The sequence below is a fragment of the Giraffa tippelskirchi genome, chromosome 7 (assembly GCF_054371585.1).
Source record: "Giraffa tippelskirchi isolate mGirTip1 chromosome 7, T2T-mGirTip1v1.2.pri, whole genome shotgun sequence".
Taxonomy (NCBI): Eukaryota; Metazoa; Chordata; class Mammalia; order Artiodactyla; family Giraffidae; genus Giraffa; species Giraffa tippelskirchi.
Genome location: NC_137281.1, coordinates 95413200 through 95430904, shown reverse-complemented (window position 1 = coordinate 95430904; position 17705 = coordinate 95413200). Strand labels below are relative to the sequence as shown.

General features: G+C 40.8%; 1 protein-coding gene and 1 long non-coding RNA gene across 6 annotated transcripts in view; both read right to left on the bottom strand.

Moving 5' to 3' along the window:
• Nucleotides 1-17705, bottom strand: part of CDIN1 (CDAN1 interacting nuclease 1) — a 233470-nt gene that overhangs the window by 43100 nt on the left and 172665 nt on the right. The window lies entirely within an intron of this gene.
• On the bottom strand, nucleotides 1088-6249 carry LOC145512755 (uncharacterized). Its single transcript, XR_014058768.1, has 2 exons — nucleotides 6019-6249; nucleotides 1088-3732 (listed from the first exon to the last, which is right to left on the bottom strand). It is a non-coding gene; the product is annotated as an uncharacterized LOC145512755 (long non-coding RNA).

Genomic DNA, 17705 nt, shown 5'->3' with positions numbered 1-17705 from the left:
TCCCCCTTCTTTTTTTATTTTTCAGGAATAACTAATTTTAAAAAAGGATATAAAGAGGGAAAGGTGAGAAAAACAGAAAAGAAAATAAAGTAAGCCAACTGGGGAAGAGAAGAAAGACTTGAAGGGAGAAAACAAAGGAAAAGAAGTGGAGAGATGAAAGGAGATAGGCTCTCTCCTGACAGTTTATTTCACCTTATAGGTTTACCTAATAAGGACCCAATAGGACAAAGGAGCTTTTGAAAATTGCTGGTGGTATTCTGATATATCAGCTGATTGCAACATTGTTGTTGTTTAGTTGTAAGTCATGCTCAGCTCTTTGAGACCTCATGGACTGTAGCCTACCAGGCTCCTCTGTCTATGGGATTTCCGAGGCAAGAATACTGGAGTGGGTTGCCATTTCCTTCTCCAGGGGATCTTCCTGACCCAGGGATTGAATCTGCATCTCCTACACTGGCAGGTGGATTCTTCACCACTGAGCAGCGAAGCCCTGACTGTAACATAGTTTACCCCATAGTTTCTTAGCCCTCAGAGCAAAGGACATCCCCCCCCACCCCTGCCACCCTCACCAACCTCCCACTCCCAGGACTCTGTGTTCTTGGGAGGCAGCACAGCAATTTGGGTGAGAGATGGGTTCCAAAGTCAGACTGCTGAGCCCTTTGAGCAATAACCTTGAGAAAGATACTAAATTAACTCTCATGTTTCATCATGTAAAAGGTAAAATGTAGATGATAGCCTACATCTGTGCTGGTGAAATGTTATATGCCAACCTGGCTAGGCTATGATGCCCAGTTCTTTTATCGACCACAAATTCAGGTGTTGCTGTGAAGGTACTTTGTAGATGTGATTACATCTACAGTCAGTTGACTTTAAGTGGAACAGATTACCCTCTATAATATGGGTGAGCCTCACCCAATCAGATGAAAGCTTTGAGGGCAAAAACTGAGGTTTGCCAGTAAGGAAGGAATTCTGCCTCAGGACTATCACATAGAAATCCCATCTGAGTTTCCAGGCATCTGGCCTGCTCTAAAGATTTCAGATGCAAGACTGCAATCTTGACTCTTTTCTGAGTTTCCAGCCTGCTGTCCTACCCAATGAGTCTCAGAGCGGCCAGTCCCCACAACTGCCTGAGTCAGTTGCTCAAAATAAATCTCTTACTATATGCACACATATATTCTATTAGTTTTGTTTCTCTGGAGAACCCTTCCCTCATGATGTTAGAAATCCCATCTGAGTTTCCAGGCATCTGGCCTGCTCTAAAGATTTCAGATGCAAGACTGCAATCTTGACTCTTTTCTGAGTTTCCAGCCTGCTGTCCTACCCAATGAGTCTCAGAGCGGCCAGTCCCCACAACTGCCTGAGTCAGTTGCTCAAAATAAATCTCTTACTATATGCACACATATATTCTATTAGTTTTGTTTCTCTGGAGAACCCTTCCCTCATGATGTAAGAAATGCAACATGCTAATGAAATGCATAATCAACATTAGCTACAATTTTTAGGGTAGTGTGGGGCTTGTTATGGCTTATCTTTCCTGCCATGACCAGAAGGCTCGGGGTTGATCCCCAACTCTGTACTTTGGATATAATTTCTCTCTCTCTCCTATTTTTTGTAAATTTTTTTCATAATAGATGTCAGGCCACCTCTCTTTAATTCACTTTAACACAGACCCAGAACATAATCACCGACTCAACGGACAAGAATTCGATCATACTCTGGGAGATAATGAAGGACAGGGAAGCCTGGCGTGCTGCAGTCCATGGTGTTTCAGAGCCAGACACGATTTAGTGACTGAACAACAAGAACACAATCGGAGTTCAAACAACAACCTGGGTATTAGAGGCGCACAGCTGGGTTCTGGAACCTGCTCCATTCCAGACTCTGGGTGCTTTTTCCTAGGCTGCCACAGATACCTCTATTCTTTTTCTCGTCCTTTTTTGCTTCCAGTCCCCAGCCCTGGCCTATAGGCAGCTTTGCTCCTCAGTGCAAGACAAATTAGAAGCACCTATTTCACTGGCCTCTTCTTTCAAGTCCCCCCACAGGGCTTTCCTCACTGTCCGTATTACCTCTGCAGCAATACACTTGAATCTGAGGTTTGTGCTACATGGCTCACAAAAGGCTAATATCTAATAACAAAGGGCATGTGGAGACGATATTTCAGGAGATGTCAGAGTCCTCATTGCTGAATGTAATGAAAGTGGAGTTCTGAAGGGTGAAGGTCCAATTACTGTGTGAAGCTTTCCAGGTGGCTCTGCTTCAGTGACCTGAACAGGTGGGAGCAGGGAGACCACCTGCTTCTCTGTTTGCATAGTGACTAATATGTGTATAAACACTTAATAAACATTTAACTGTGGCAACGCTCTTAAAATAGTTCTTTCACAACTAGAATTCAACAGATTTGAAATTACTGGGTGACTCCGTAAGGCCACTTCCATAAAAGGGGATGGGCTGCAAATTCTGGTGGTGGTGGAACCCAATTCCTCCCAACAGGTCAGAATGGCTGATCCTTGTCATGCTTGGGTCTGACTCACAAAACCCAATACTACATCTATGTTTCACAGGGAACACAGAGCAGATGATGACAATTTTATTCCAAACAAATTGCTGAGTTGTAACACATTTGCAGGGGAGCTTTTTCAAGACTCAGAGTGAGTTCTGAGAATTAAAAATATAGATTCATATTCTGGGTGTTGGAGAAACTGGATATCCACATGCAAAAGAAGGATATGAGACGTTTATCTTAGACCATATACAACAAAAATCAACTCAAAATGGACTTTAAACATTAGACATGACACTGGAAAACTCCTAGAAGAAAACACAGGGAAAAGTTTCTTGCCATTGGTCTGGGGAATGATTTCTTGGATCTATAACCAAAAGCACAGGCAACAAAAGTAAGAGTAGCCAAGGGGAACTACAGTAAACTAAAAAGCTTCTGCCAAGTAAAGGAAACAATCACCAGAATGAAAAGGCAAGCTATAGAATGGGAGAAAGTATTTGCAAACCATATATCAGATAAGCAGTTAATAGTCAAAATATGTAACGAACACTTACAACTCAATAGCAAACAAACAAATAATCCAATTTAAAAATGGACAAAGAACTTGAATAGATATTTCTCCAAAGAAGACATACAAACAGCTAACCGGTACATGAAAAGGTGCTCAACATCAATAATCATCAGGGAAATGCAAATCAAAACCACAATGAGATACCACTTCACACCTGTTAGGATGACTAGTATGGGAAAAAAAAACTGTTGGCAAGGATGTGGAGAGATTGGAACCCTTGTACATTTTTGGTGGAAATGGAAAATGGTGCAGCTGCTATGTAAAACAGTATGGAGGTTCCTCAAAAAATTAAAAATAAAACTACCATATGATCTAGCAATCCTACTTCTCGGTATATATCCAAAAGAATTCAAATTAAGATCTGAAAAAGAAATTCACACTCCCGTGTTCAGCACTGTTCATAATAGCAATGATATGGAAATAATCTAACTGTCCACCTATGGATGAATGAGTGAAGAAAATGTTGTATATGTAACAAAGGAACGAATATTATTCTGCCCTAAAAAAGAAGGAAATCCTATCAGAGGCTACAACATGGATGAACCCTCAGGACATTATGCTAACTGAAATAAGTCACTCCTAGAAGGACAAACTGGGCTTCTCAGATGGCTCAGTAGTAAACTGCCTGCCAAAGAAGGAGATACCAGAGATGTGGGTTCAATCCCTGGGTCGGGAAGATCTTTTGGAGGAGAAAATGGCAACCCACACCACTATTCCTGCCTGGAAAAATTCCATGGACAGAGGAACCCGGCTAGCTATAGCAGGCTATCATCCATGGGGTCACAAGGAGTCGGACACAATAGCGACTGAGCACACACAAGGACAAATACTCCTTGATTCCTCTTATGTGAGGTTTCTAAAACAGTCAAATCAAAGAAGCAGAGAGAATAATGGTGGGTGTCAGGGCTGGAGGCAGGGAGAAATGGGGAGTTGCTGTTCAATGGGCACAAAGCTTCAATAATGCAAGGTAAGTTCCAGAAATCTGCTGTACAACACTGTGCCTATAGGCACAACATTGTATTGTGCACTGAAAAATGTGTTAAGAGGGTAGATCTCATGCTAAGTGTTCTCACTAGAAAACAAACAAACAAACAAGAAAAGCAGTAGGACACAAGCAGACTTTAGGAAGTGATGGATATATAGTGATGATTTCAAGGGGACTTGTTCACATCCAAAATGATAAATTCATATATATAAATGCATATGTGCATTCTGGATATATCAATTATACCTCAATAAGGCTGTTAAAAATACTCATTTTCAAATATCATAATTTGGGAAAAAATGTAGAATTTAAAACTCCTTATAATAATCAAATAACAATCAAAATTAGATGAATTCAATCATAATCCATTTATTCTCATATGGCCTCCGAAGATACATGAACACTGTCAGCAGAGTTATAAGTCCTGATTAAAGCTTTGGCTCTGATAATTTTCAATATAAACTTCCTTGTGATGGATCTAATTTTTTTCTCATACCTCACCTACCATATTGGTTAGAATTAAGTTCTGCTGCAGATTAAAGAAAAATTGTAATATCGGTAGCTTAAACAAGACAGAAGTGCATTTCTCACTTATGTAAATTAAGCTCAAAGGGAGGCAGTCCTAGGCTGGCAAGGTGATGGCACAACCAGCAGGGACCTTGACTCCCACTACGTTATTACTGTTTTTAGCATATCATTTTCACTCAGGGCCCAAAAGCCCAAGAAGGCTACCAAGCACCAACCATTATGTCTATATTCTTGTCAGCAGAAAGGAACAAGTGGCAAAGCAGGGCCCCCCTTATTCTTCAAGGGTGCGCAGGACACTTCTACTTATATTTCACTGCCAGGAATTAACCATATGGGTACATCTTGCTGCAAGGGGAGCCAGAGTTTTTATTTTGGGTGACGATATATCCAGCCCAAACCAGGGATTTCTTTATTACAACAGGAAGGGAAAAACAGTTACTTGGGAAGAATTAGCAGTTTCTGTCTAAGGAGGGCTAGATTTACCGAGGATGAACATTTTACAGAAGGGAAAGCTTGTTCTGGATGTCAATGGAAGCTTGGGGTGACAATACGCATAGGGAATGAGTAAACGTGAGGATTTTATGAAACAGAAAAAATATGTAATTTTTACAGTACAACACATTACCTTTTCTTGCCAGTTAAATACCTTTAAGAACTGAATCCAAAGCTCTGAGGACTAGACGGTAGAAAACAAATGTATATGTACAAGCTACCTTTGTTTATGTGTGTTTATATGTTACTAGACAACTGGATAAATGAGTCACTTGGAACCATGAAAACAGTTCTTTTAGCTGAATATTAAAAGGAAAAAAAAACAGGAACATCACTGAAAGTCATATCATGGTGCAGAAAATACAGGTGCTTCAGCTTTATGCATTTATACAGAGCAGATTTCACAGTGACACATCATGAGAGAAAGAAAGTAAAAATGCTGATTGGGGCTTAGTCTACAATGGACTCCTGAATTGGGCTTGTTGGTTTTGGTAACTGATCGCATCAGCTAAACCAACTTACAGAATGGATACCTCACTGTGTGAATTCAGTCAAGCTGATTCCCTCCTCCAACCCCAGTGTTTTTCTGTTTGTTTTTTGGAAGTCTGAGTGGACAGCTTGAGTTACTGGCATGATTTCTTGAACTTGGGGGCTGTTTTGGTGCACATACAGAGAATGGACACTGAGAGTACCAGACCTGTACAGGATGCCCCAGAACATTCTATATGTTTAGAGGGCTTTTGCTGCCACCTCCCTCCAGTACTGTTACCACCGAGCAGTCACAGCTGCTGTAGAAAGAAAAAGTGGTTGCTCAGTTATGTCCGACTGTGACCCCATGGATGGTAGCCTGCCAGGCTCCTCTGTCCATGGGATTCTCCAGGCAAGAATACTGGAGTGGGTTGCCATGACCTTTTCCAGGGGACCTTCCTGACCCAGGGATGGAACCCGGGCCTCCTACATTGCAGGGAGATTCTTTACCATCTGAGCCACCAGGGAAACACCAAAAGACATCTTTACACTGGGTTGCCATTCCCTTCTCCAGGCGATCTTCCCAACCCAGGGATCAAACCTGGGTCTCCTGCATTGCAGGCAGATTCTTTATCATCTGAGCCACTAGGGAAGCACTAAGGTTTGGCATTCCTCTCAGTCGGGGAATCGAACCCCAGTCTCCCACATGACAGGCGGGGATACTCACCACTAAACTAACAAGGGCTTACTAAGCCCTTGTCATTATACTAACACCTGCTGTATACTGTTAGTATACTGCTGCTGCTGCTGCTGCTGCTAAGTCGCTTCAGTCGTGTCCGACTCTGTGCGACCCCATAGATGGCAGCCCACCAGGCTCTGCCGTCCCTGAGATTCTCCAGGCAAGAACACTGGAGTGGGTTGCCATCTCCTTCTCCAATGCATGAAAGTGAAAAGTGAAAGCGAAGTCGCTCAGTCGTGTCTGATCCTTAGCGACCCCATGGACTGCAGCCTACCAGGCTCCTCCGTCCATGGGATTTTCCAGCCAAGAGTACTGGAGTGGGGTGCCATTGCCTTCTCCGGTTAGTATACTAACTGCTGTATATTAGCTGATAGTATACTAACAGCTGCTGTAAGGAGTAGCTAATTAAGAGACAACCTGACTTTCAGTGGAGCCAGAAGCTTATTCTTTGCCTAAAGTTGAGCTGAGCTTTACACAGAGAACTCACACAGGGAGGAGAGCGCTCCAGCAAGCCTTGATGTTACCTCCAAGCTCCCTAAGATCAATGGGGAAAGAAAGGAAGCTCCCTGACCAAAGGGGGTAGTTGGTGTGGTTTCTCACCACCACGTGGAGGTGATAGTGCAGCTGATGGTGGGGCGAGAAGTGCAGAGAAGTGGGGCCGTGGGGTGACACCTTTAGGATCCCCAAGAAACTGGACCCTATGCTGTCTGGTCAGTCAGGGGCGGCCCTAGACTTCATCAGGTGCAGGAAGAGTATTACGGCTGTCCTAGGGAGCCCTCCCTTTTTACAAAGCCAAATGAGAGTCATCCTGACTCTTCATCAAGTGTGGCTAGCACTTATGGAGCAGGCCTGCATAAGCAGCAGTCACTCACAAATCACTTAGCCAAAATGCTGGATAAATAATTAATCTTACTACAGGCCTTCACAACTTTAAAGGACACTCAGGCGATCAAAGAAGACCTTGTTAGAAAGTGGCTAGCACCCGAGAGGCTCACTGCTGCAAGAAGTTTTTTTCAGGTATCTCACAGGAAGAAAGTACCTGGTTGTAAACAAAAGAAAAAAGTTGCAAGTTTAAAGGACAGCAGAATTTAGAAGTGGAAGGGAAAAAAGAAGCAATGAAAAGACATAAACAATTCAGGATGCTTAACCACAAGGACAGCCTTCCTGCCAAGTGTAGCTTGTCCAGTGGACCCTAAACTTTCAGATCCTTCCATTTAAGGAGTCTGACCATTTCTGATTTACTCTCTAGATAAGAGACCTGAAACTCAGGTTGGGCCTACTGACAAGAATACCTACAGAATCTAAATGTGCCACCTGATGGCTGTGATAAACTCTGGGACCAGCCTGTGAAACTAAGACCATGCATAAAACCTTTTCTATATGTAAGAAACTCCATATTCATGACTGTTATATGATCCGTAAGATTTATTGTTGTTTAGTGGCTAAGTCCGGAGAAGGCAATGGCAACCCACTCCAGTACTTTTGCCTGGAGAATCCCATGGATGGAGGAGCCTGGTGGGCTGCAGTCCATGGGGTCGCGAAGAGTCAGATACAACTGAGCAATTTCACTTTCACTTTTCACTTTTATGCATTGGAGAAGGAAATGGCAACCCACTCCAGTGTTCTTGCCTGGAAAATCCCAGGGATGGTGGAGCCTGGTAGGCTGCCGTCTATAGGGTCACACAGAGTCGGACACGCCTGACGTGACTTAGCAGCAGCAGCAGCAGTGGCTAAGTCATGTTCGACTCTTTTGTGACCCCATGGATTGTAGTTCACCAGGCTCCTCTGTCCATGGGATTTCCCAGGCAAGAATACTGGAGAGGGTTGCCATTTCCTTTTCCAGGGGATCTTCCTTCTTCAGGGATTGAACTCAAGTCTCCTGCTTGGCAGGTGGATTCTTTGCCACTGAGCCACCAGGGAAGCCCTTAGGGTCACTCATTTGGTATTGGTGGCAACCTCTATGTTATGTTTTTTTCTTCTTTCCCAATGTGAATATGGGCTTCTTCAAGAAACTATAACAAAATCTTACATATCCAATATGCAGTGGTAGCAGTTAATATCGTGTAAAATTCTCGATGCTTTTTTCTACAGACCAAGACGCAAACAGGAAAAGGAACGGGCTTTAGCAGATGTATAGCTGGCTGCATGAAAGCAGGACTGTGAGAATGATGATGAGGTGCCTTCATTCCAGGCATCACGAAGGGATGGGGCTGCCCACGAGAGCATCTTCCCATGTCAGTAAGGTGCAACTTTGGGTAACTTCCCTCCCTGACTCCCCGACAGAGCCTCCTTGAAGTGCAGTAATGAAAGCATTTCCCTCAAATTCGTTGCTTTTCTGGCTTGTGGCAGCAAAGAAGAAAGACCATATCATCTGCTCGCTGATGAAAACTTGAATAGCTGTACACTGTCACCAGATCATTTGGAGGAAAAATGATAAACGCCCTAAAGAAAGCCCTGGGATGCTATATGTAAATCTGAGGTAAGAAGAGCCAATAAGGTCTGTGACAACATTAAGCCAGTTACTAGCAATGAAGCAATTATATGTGTGACTGAAACAATCTATAATGACAGCTATAACAAAGGCATAAGGAAGAGGGCAGGGGACTACTTGGAATAATCTGAAATATCTAGTGTCCTGAGAGGAGAGGAGTATGACCTATTCCAGAGCTTGAGGGTCAGAATGATCTGGAATTATAAACAGAGGCTGAAGGTACTGTATCACACAACGTGCTAATTATCAGTGCCTTAGCTCCGGTGAAGGAATACCTTATAAAGTAACTGATGGCAAGGAGTCACAAAGGGAAATACAAGCTCACTAAATAGAAACAAGAGGAAGGAAAGTAAAACATAAGAGCATAAAATTATCTAATTACGTAGAAAGTGATGATATCTGACTAGGGCCAAGGTGTTGAGAAAAGGCTATGCCCATACACTACTTGAGGGAGAAGAAATTGCTACCCCCTTTCTGTGATGGGCATGTTAAGATATGTAGCATCTTTATGTATCACCTTTATGATTCCACGGTCTGAGCTGGGAGCTCTATTATTTGCATATTATCCTAAAAATTATGAATGTGAAAAGTGATTTAAAGAAGGGTTGATAGTAATGATAATAATAACAACTCACATTTATTTGGGGCTTATGAGTCTCTTCACAGAAAGAAAAGCTCTGGAGGTCAATGAAGTCCATATAGGAATGGAGGTGGGAAATGAATAAACACTTAAAGATTCTATGTAGTAGACAAATGCAGAATCTTTACAAGGCAATATGTTGCCTTTTTTTTTTTTTGCCTGTGCAATAACTTCAGAGATCAATCAAAAGCTCTGAAGACCACATGGCAGAAAACAAATGCATATGGACAAGTTACCTTTGTTTATGTTTGCTTATATGTTACTAGACAGCTGGATGAGTCATTTGGCATCCCAGAAATGACTCTTTTAATTGCATATTAAGAAGAGCAACCAAAACAATCACTAAACATCACATCAAGGTGCAGAAAATACAGGTGCCCTATAGATTTATCCATTTATAAGAGAGTAGATCTCACAAAACAGAAGAAAATAAAAACATTACTGACTCTCCTGTGTTTTTTATATCTTAACTCATTTCATCATGAGGATGTTCATCACAGTGTTGTTTATGATGACTTCTTAAATATCCTTACAGACAACAGTTATGGAGAAGGAAATGGCAACCCACTCCAGTAGTCTTGCCTGGAGAATCCCATGGACAGAGGAGCCTGGTGGGCTACAGTCCATGGGGTTGCAAAGAGTCGGACATGACTGAACGACTTCACTTCTCTTCATAGACAGCAGGTTAAAGACATTATAATAGTTCTATATAATGCAAGCACTAGGAACCTATTACAAAGAGTAAAGTAGAACTATATTTATAGACATGAAAAGCAACCTCAATAGCCTCTGAAGAGAACATAATAATAGTATATACAATATATACAATAGTATATACAATATAATTTCATTTTGTCAAAGTGTTAACAGTAATAACATGTACAAATTGGTATTATGATGTTTTATGTTCTTTTCTACTTATTTGGAATTTTTTGGTTTTTAGAATAAATCACTATTACCCCAAAAAAAGCATAATTTTTTCAAATGATGGGCATGTTTATAGAAGTTAAAAGAAAACTTTCTTCTACAAAAGGAAGAAAATATTAGCACATGTTTGTGAGGAATGTAAGAATATCTCCAAAGAGGAGCTAATTTGAGAAAGACTCATCCTAGATATGAGCTTGAAATTCAAAAAGGAGAATTCCTATCAGCAGATAGCATCTTAGGAAGAGGACACAGCTGTAGGCTACAATCTTGGCCATTTGAAGCCAGATTCTACCTCTGAGCACTTGTGAGCACAGATCCAGGGGTAAAGGGCACCTCTTTTCTGCCTCCATCTCAGCCCCTTGTATAAGAGCTTACTCTTTGACCCTGATGTCCCTAAGCCACCTGCTGGGATCCCTACACTCTTGCCTGGGTCTTGGTGTGGCGGAATGCTCATTTTGCTCTCAGAGAGCCCCAGCCAAACACAGAAAACCCTCAAATAACTTGAATACCTCTGGAATGAAGTGCATGTGCGGGCAGCTACGTTTTTAGCATGTAAAGAAAATATCCTTTCACCCCCTCAAATACGCAAAAACAAAAACCATTTTCATGGGTACTTTCTCTTGGTGGGTTTCTAATCCTTCTGAACTGATTGGGTTTCTAATCCTTCTGAACTGATGATTAGGGCATTTGGCAACCTATTCAGTTAGGTTTAACAGTATTCAGGAAACTATGTATTTAATGTTATACAAAGAAATTTAACAGATAAAAGATATATGGTATCACATTTAGACCACACGAAGGTAAAAACTTAAAAATAATACAGTGCAAGTGAGTGTAAAGAGTGCACTCTTTCTTCTTTGGATGACTTAAAAAAGACAGATTCCATGGCTTAAATGCTTTGAAATCTTCAAAGAAAAATCCCATTAAACACAAAGGTGTGTTAATTCCTTGTGTGCATGCATACGTGCTCAGTTGTGTTCAACTCTCTGTGACCCCACTGACTGTAGCCCGCCAGGCTCTGTCCATAGGATTTCCCAGCAAGAATACTGGAATGGGTTGCCATTTCCTACTCCAGGGAATCTTCCCAACTCAGGCATCGAACCCATATCTCTTAGATCTCCTGCATGGGCATGTAGATTCTTTACCATTGTGTCACCTGGGAAGACCGATCTGTTTCCTGGATGAAATGTACTGCTGCCTTTATGAGGATTTGAAGAGGAAGAAAAAGTGTTGCAAGTGCATAATATATATTAAATGGTATAAAAATAGCCTAACTTGCACATGCATACACACCATGCAATCAATTTTTATATAATTTGATCATGTCTTTCCTTATGTTATTAAAAATGACACTGAGGCACAGAGAGGCAAAGTGCCCCATTCAGTTCAGAAACTTGCTTTTCTATAATGTAGAGACTGTTCTTAATAAAACAAAACCCAGAAATTCAAGACAACCTAACTGCTAAGATTATCAGTTCACTGTTTAACACTTTAGCTGCCTAGAACATCTTAAGGGTCCAGGCTTCCCAGGTGGTTCAGTGGTAGAGAATATGCCTGCCCACGCAGGAGATGTGGCTTAGATCCCTGCATCAGGAAGATCCCCTGGAGGAGGAAATAGCAACCCACTCCTTTATTCTTGCCTGGAAAACAGAGGAGCCCGGTGGGCTACAATCCATGGGTCACAAAGAGTTAGATATGACTGAGTATGCACACACATCTTAGGGTCAGAAGCTACTTCCAGCTTTGGAGGAATGGGGTACAGCGGAAAGTTTTAATCCCCGTGCACCAATTTTCTGGCTTGTTAAGAGCTCAGCATTATATTGCTTAATAAAATCAGAGGAAAAGGCACTGCTAGAGATCTTTCAGCTCATTAGCAGTAGTTCAGTATTTTTTTTTTTAACTCAATTAAATTTTGTTTTTTAACACTACTATAATTACACATGACTCACAATATATTTCTATCAGACAGCACTGCTTGGACTATTTCAATGCTGAGTGTGATGGTTAATTTTATGTGTTGCCTTGACTTGTCACGAGGTGCCCAGATTAAACATTATTTATGGATGTCTGTAAGAGTGTTTCTAGATGGGATTTGTATTTGAATTGGTGGACTCAGGAGCGTAGACTGCCCGCTCAAATGTGAGTGGGCATCAAATAATTGTTGAGGTCCAAGAGCAAAAGGTAGAGGAATATTTTGTATCCAACCAGCAGCAAGTAAGAAAGGACCTTGCGAGGGCTCCACCCAGTGACCACCACTCATCTGGGGAGAGGTAACACCATCCTGGTGTCAGGGCTTCCACCCTCATATTATACGCCTGGACTTTTGTTTGTTTATTCTCCAACATTCTAGTGGCTACAACTCACACCAGCATCCCATTCCCGAGCCTCCATAACCCTCACCATTATTCCCTCCATGGAAGACAGAGCAGAGACGTGAGGTGACCCGGCTCTGGAGGGTGAAAGTGAAGTGTAGGAGGAGTCCTGACCCTCTGAGTGCTGCGTGGCCATTACGAAGTAACTGACCTGTAGGAAACTGCTACCATGGTTCACAAATTTATTGTCAGGTTCCAGCCTCTAGCTGTTCTCTGATTGTTCTAAATACTTGACAAACTGAAGCCTTTTCACTTTCTGTTGAAATTGCCTCATCTCCCTGTCACAGCGCCATGGGGGACTCCATTACTTTTCTGACTTCTTTCCCCTCCTGACAAGTCATTTAGCTGGCTTCTTGTTGTGAAGGCTGTCCATGTCAAATTAGCCGGGGCCCCTATTGTCCTTATTACCACTCGAAAAGCCATCATGAGTAATGCTACGGGGTCCCTCAGTTGTCATCATTTGTCAGAAAGAAAGGGAGTGTGGTTACATATAGCTGACAGGTAATTTCGGTGTCTACAATTACCCCAATTAGTCTTGTCATAAACAATTCAATAAATGCACACCAATACAAACAGATAAACACACCAAGGTCTCTCACTATTAATGCTGTGTAATGGGTAAATCAGTGATATGATGCTATATTTTATTTATTTTTTTTAAAACTATCCTCAGCTGTGAAGCTGGCACTTGCTACCTGGTCAGCACAAATTGTACTATCTACTTTCATTAGCTCATCACCACAGGAAAATCTGAAAGGCTGTGACAAAATTCATTTAGAGAGAGAGGGAAAGAGCGGATTGTTATAACACCTGCTTTAGGCAAGGCTACAACAAAGGTTTTCTTTTTGTCAGTTCTGGGCAACTCTGGGCTTCAAAGTTAACTATTTTGTGTTAAAAGAGCAACATATGAAATATGATAGGAATAAAGAAATTATATCCATACTGAAATCAGAAACATGATTTGAAAAAAAAATATAAAAGCCTGGTGCCAAAGTTCCACTAAGCAAAAAAAAAAAAAAAAAGACTGTGGGCTGGTAGTTTCATATATAAGATAATTTCAGTTCTCTCCAACTACTGATTTCCATTTTTTCTTTTTTAAAGCTGCACCTTAAATATAAAACTTGCCATGTTCACTGTCAAAGCTATTTATCTGCTCCAGTGTTCACATGGACTTGCTTAATGAAGGTATCAACAGTGTTCCTTGCTGGACTAGGCATAGAGGTGATTAAGACTCAGTGAGAGGAGAACACCGCTCACTCACGGGCTCTCTAAACACCAGGGATCGAGCCTGTTTTAACACAACACCCTCTAAGAGGACTCTCCAGTCAGACCCCATACTCAGTCCCAAGTGTAACACCACAGTGTTCACTCTCGTGATCCACAGAAATAGGTGCTCAAGACCCAAGATCTGTAGGGTCCCCTGAGCCCTGTTTGCTGACCGTAATCTTAAGTGATGGCTGAAAAACCCAACACAAGGAGACTGTTGGAGGAAATTGCTCTTGGCAACTATTTGTTCAAGCTCAAGATTTTTTTTTTTTTAAAACCAACACTAAGAACCCACCAGAAAATAGGACAGGTCTCCCTAATGAGTAATCTATTTTAGCACAGTCTTGTCTAGGCATGACAGTTTACTGAGAGGCTTGAAAAACTCGTAATTACCAGTGTTACAGGGCAATTAATGTATATTACACTGCACTACTCATGGCAGCAACTGTCATTTTCTCAATAAAAATGAGTACTCTTCAGCTAAAGGTGACATTAATTGGGACTTTAATGACTATGCAGAGGAGCTGAAGCCAAATATGAACAAAACAGCGATTCAATGAGCGACTTCAGAAACGAGAAAATTGTACTAAAATGAGATTAATTGCTGTTTAGAAAAAGGAAAGAACCTAAAAAGCTATTAAATTGCAGGGTTTGGGTGCCCGGGTGATGGTTGTGATGTTAATCTTGCATTCTCACAGCAGGCAAATATTCACTAAATTCAGAGCCTTTTGACAGCAGGAAAAATCATGTATGCTTAACTTCAATCCATCAAAAATATATTTCAGCTTTTATCAGTGTTCTAAATACTTCTGCAATTTCAAAAATTACTGCTCCATTCCTTGGCTGTCATCATGCAAATGTGAACACTGTCAATATTGCTATGAAAAATTTCCCAGCTTCAAAAGGCCTACATCAGTGATAAAGAAAGAAAAATGTGAAGATTAGAATTGCAAAACACACACTACTAATATAACAGAAATCAAACAATAAGAATTTAATGTTTAAGTTGTGGAAACTGCTAAAATAGAAAATGATGGGGTGTTTTTTTTTTCAGTAGATAAATCAAAGAAAAATAATTCTGAAATTCTTTCAAAACTTGTAACTTCATGCTTAATTAATCATCACCAATAATTAGGACAGAATTTTGCATCTTGATTTCAGGTGCTGTAATTGTTAATACTTCTCTCTTGTTTCTAAAACCTTTATCCTTGCTTCTTGGTTCTTGAAAACAATTATAATTGCTTTTCTTTATGGCCTTTTCAAATATCATGATGACTGTATACACAAAACACAGCACTTAAACTTTGACATGCAAGAGGGATAAAAAGATTTGATAACTCCAGAGTTACATAGTTTGTAACGTGAATTCTTTTTTTTTTAAAGAAAGACCAGCAACTTGCTGATTTTGTTAAAGAGGGAGTTTTCAAAAAAGTTACATTTGGCCAGAAACGTAGTATTTGCTGCCCCAATAAAAAAGATTAGGCCTGATTTTAGAATACTGTGCACTTTCTTACTGCATAAGCAATTCTGTTTGTTCTGCATTTTAATATTTAAAGAGTCTTCTCATCTACAGTTTAGGTCAGGGCTTGAGACACATTAACACACTCAAGAACCACATCCACTAAATGACAGAGAGAGGTGAAATAGTGTACTTTCCATCTTTAAATCAATGATAAACCCCGTCTCTTCTAAAAATCCAGAAATACAAATCACCTGACCTCCATTATGAAGACTGGTTATTGGCCACTTGTCTGCCAGACTATACTTATAAGGCCACTGGGGGACAGGAGAGGAGAGTGGGGAGAGAAACACACACGTATCCTCGTGCTTGAAGAAGGGATGTTCTAAGTTTTATCTTCCAGCTGTTTCATTCACTAAAAATGCTCTTTCTTGAGTTCTCAATCTGAGCTTGAGCATAATCATCTTTGTAAAACAAGTTGCTTCCCGGGTCCTGCATTTCTTAGTTTTACCTGCTCCTCCTCTTCCTCCAATTTTCCCTCCTCTTGTATCTAGACTTTTATGTTAACGGCACAATTCTTCCTCGAGAGTTGAACAAATGTCCTTTTTAGTCCTTTTTTGGGGGGTGAAAAGGGGCCTTTGTTATTCATTGTGCCATTTCAAAAACTAAGCTTCTCTCCTACCTCAAAAACAGCTTTATTTTAAGGACAAAAAATTCACCAGGCTCCCCCTAAAAGTCTTTTCAGGCTGAGTTCTTAGAGAAGACAGGTGCCTTTGGCTAAATTATCTCTACTGACAAACCATTCACATAAATTTGCTTTTTAAAAAACAACTACATGTCAATAGTTTGATTCCATTTTGTCTATGCAAATACCATTGATAAAAATTTCAATGGAAGTTCTCAGGGAGTGGAAGAGTTCCAAACTAGGTATTGAAACGGGACTCAGGAATAGGATACTAATTCACCAAACTTGCCAAGAATGATCTAACCCAGGAGCCATACAAAGGCAATTGCGAACCATCTACATGATCCCAGATAATCCCTTATACTGTATCTCTCGGACCTCATCTCCATTCTGCAGTTGACTGCATGAGGCTCCATTTGGGGCCGCAGGTTTTCTACTTGCAAAAAAAAAAAAACCAAAAACAAAAACAGGAGCAACTTTGTCATGCTAAATTTGCTGCATGAGAACTCAGTGCTGAGCACTTGGCAGACACACCAGCTCCAGTGTTGCGGAGCTGGTGTTAAACAGGGATGTTAACGATTGGAACAGACCTTTAAGGAGAGTTCCTAAAATGAATTTATTTGATACTGTTGTTCAGTTGCTGAAATTCTTTACCTCTCACAGTGGCCCCAGTGGTGCTGTGAGAAAAGGTGATCACACTGAATCCATGTGAAAGGCTTGTACAAAAAAGCAGGCATCTCTGTTCTCCGCTGAGGTTGAAATTTCATTTTTAACCTCACTATTATTTTGCACCAATATCATAAGTCTTTCTTCCAAACTACTATTTGGTGGGTTACATTTCTTGTTCAAGACCCCTCCTAAGACTGAAATGTAACACAATGGGCGTCAATCTCACAATCGACAGACCATGTTTAATCTGGGAATAGTGACAAGTTACAGGGACTCTTTTTTAAAAAAATAAAAATAAATCCCAGGAGATTAGTAAGATGCATTTTTAGATACATACCCTAAGAACATTATAAACTCAGTGAGAAGCCAAACTGGAATATCTCAAGTTTGGAAGATGAACAATACTTTGATGTGCCAAGGCTAATATATTATATGTTTCGAGTCTTACTATTAAGACCTGTAGCAACTGTTTTAAGAGATGAGTAGAAATGAAACAAATGGTAAATGTTTATTCAGTCATACAGTTCTGAAAGAAAACAACTGTTAATTTGCATTCGCTTGGGATCACTTAGCAGACTGCTTTTTAAGAGCTATCACCTCTCAGCAGCCCATAAAGGAGGAAGCTTTCATTCACTCCCCTACTACCTGCTCCAACTATACAACATTTAATTTAAATTTATTTTCTATTCACCATGAATATCCAAAGAATCAAAAATCATTCTGACATAAGTACTGTTCTTTGTTGGTTAGTCTGCAGTAGAGAAAGCGGCAGGCTACACACCTGGAGGTCAGTGTAGAAATGCAGCCTCGTGGACTCTGTCTTCCAATATGGAAAATTCTAGCATGACCAACTTGAGGTACCTTCTGAGTCATCAGATAAATTACATTTATTTCACTTCAGTGCAATCAGAAGTTA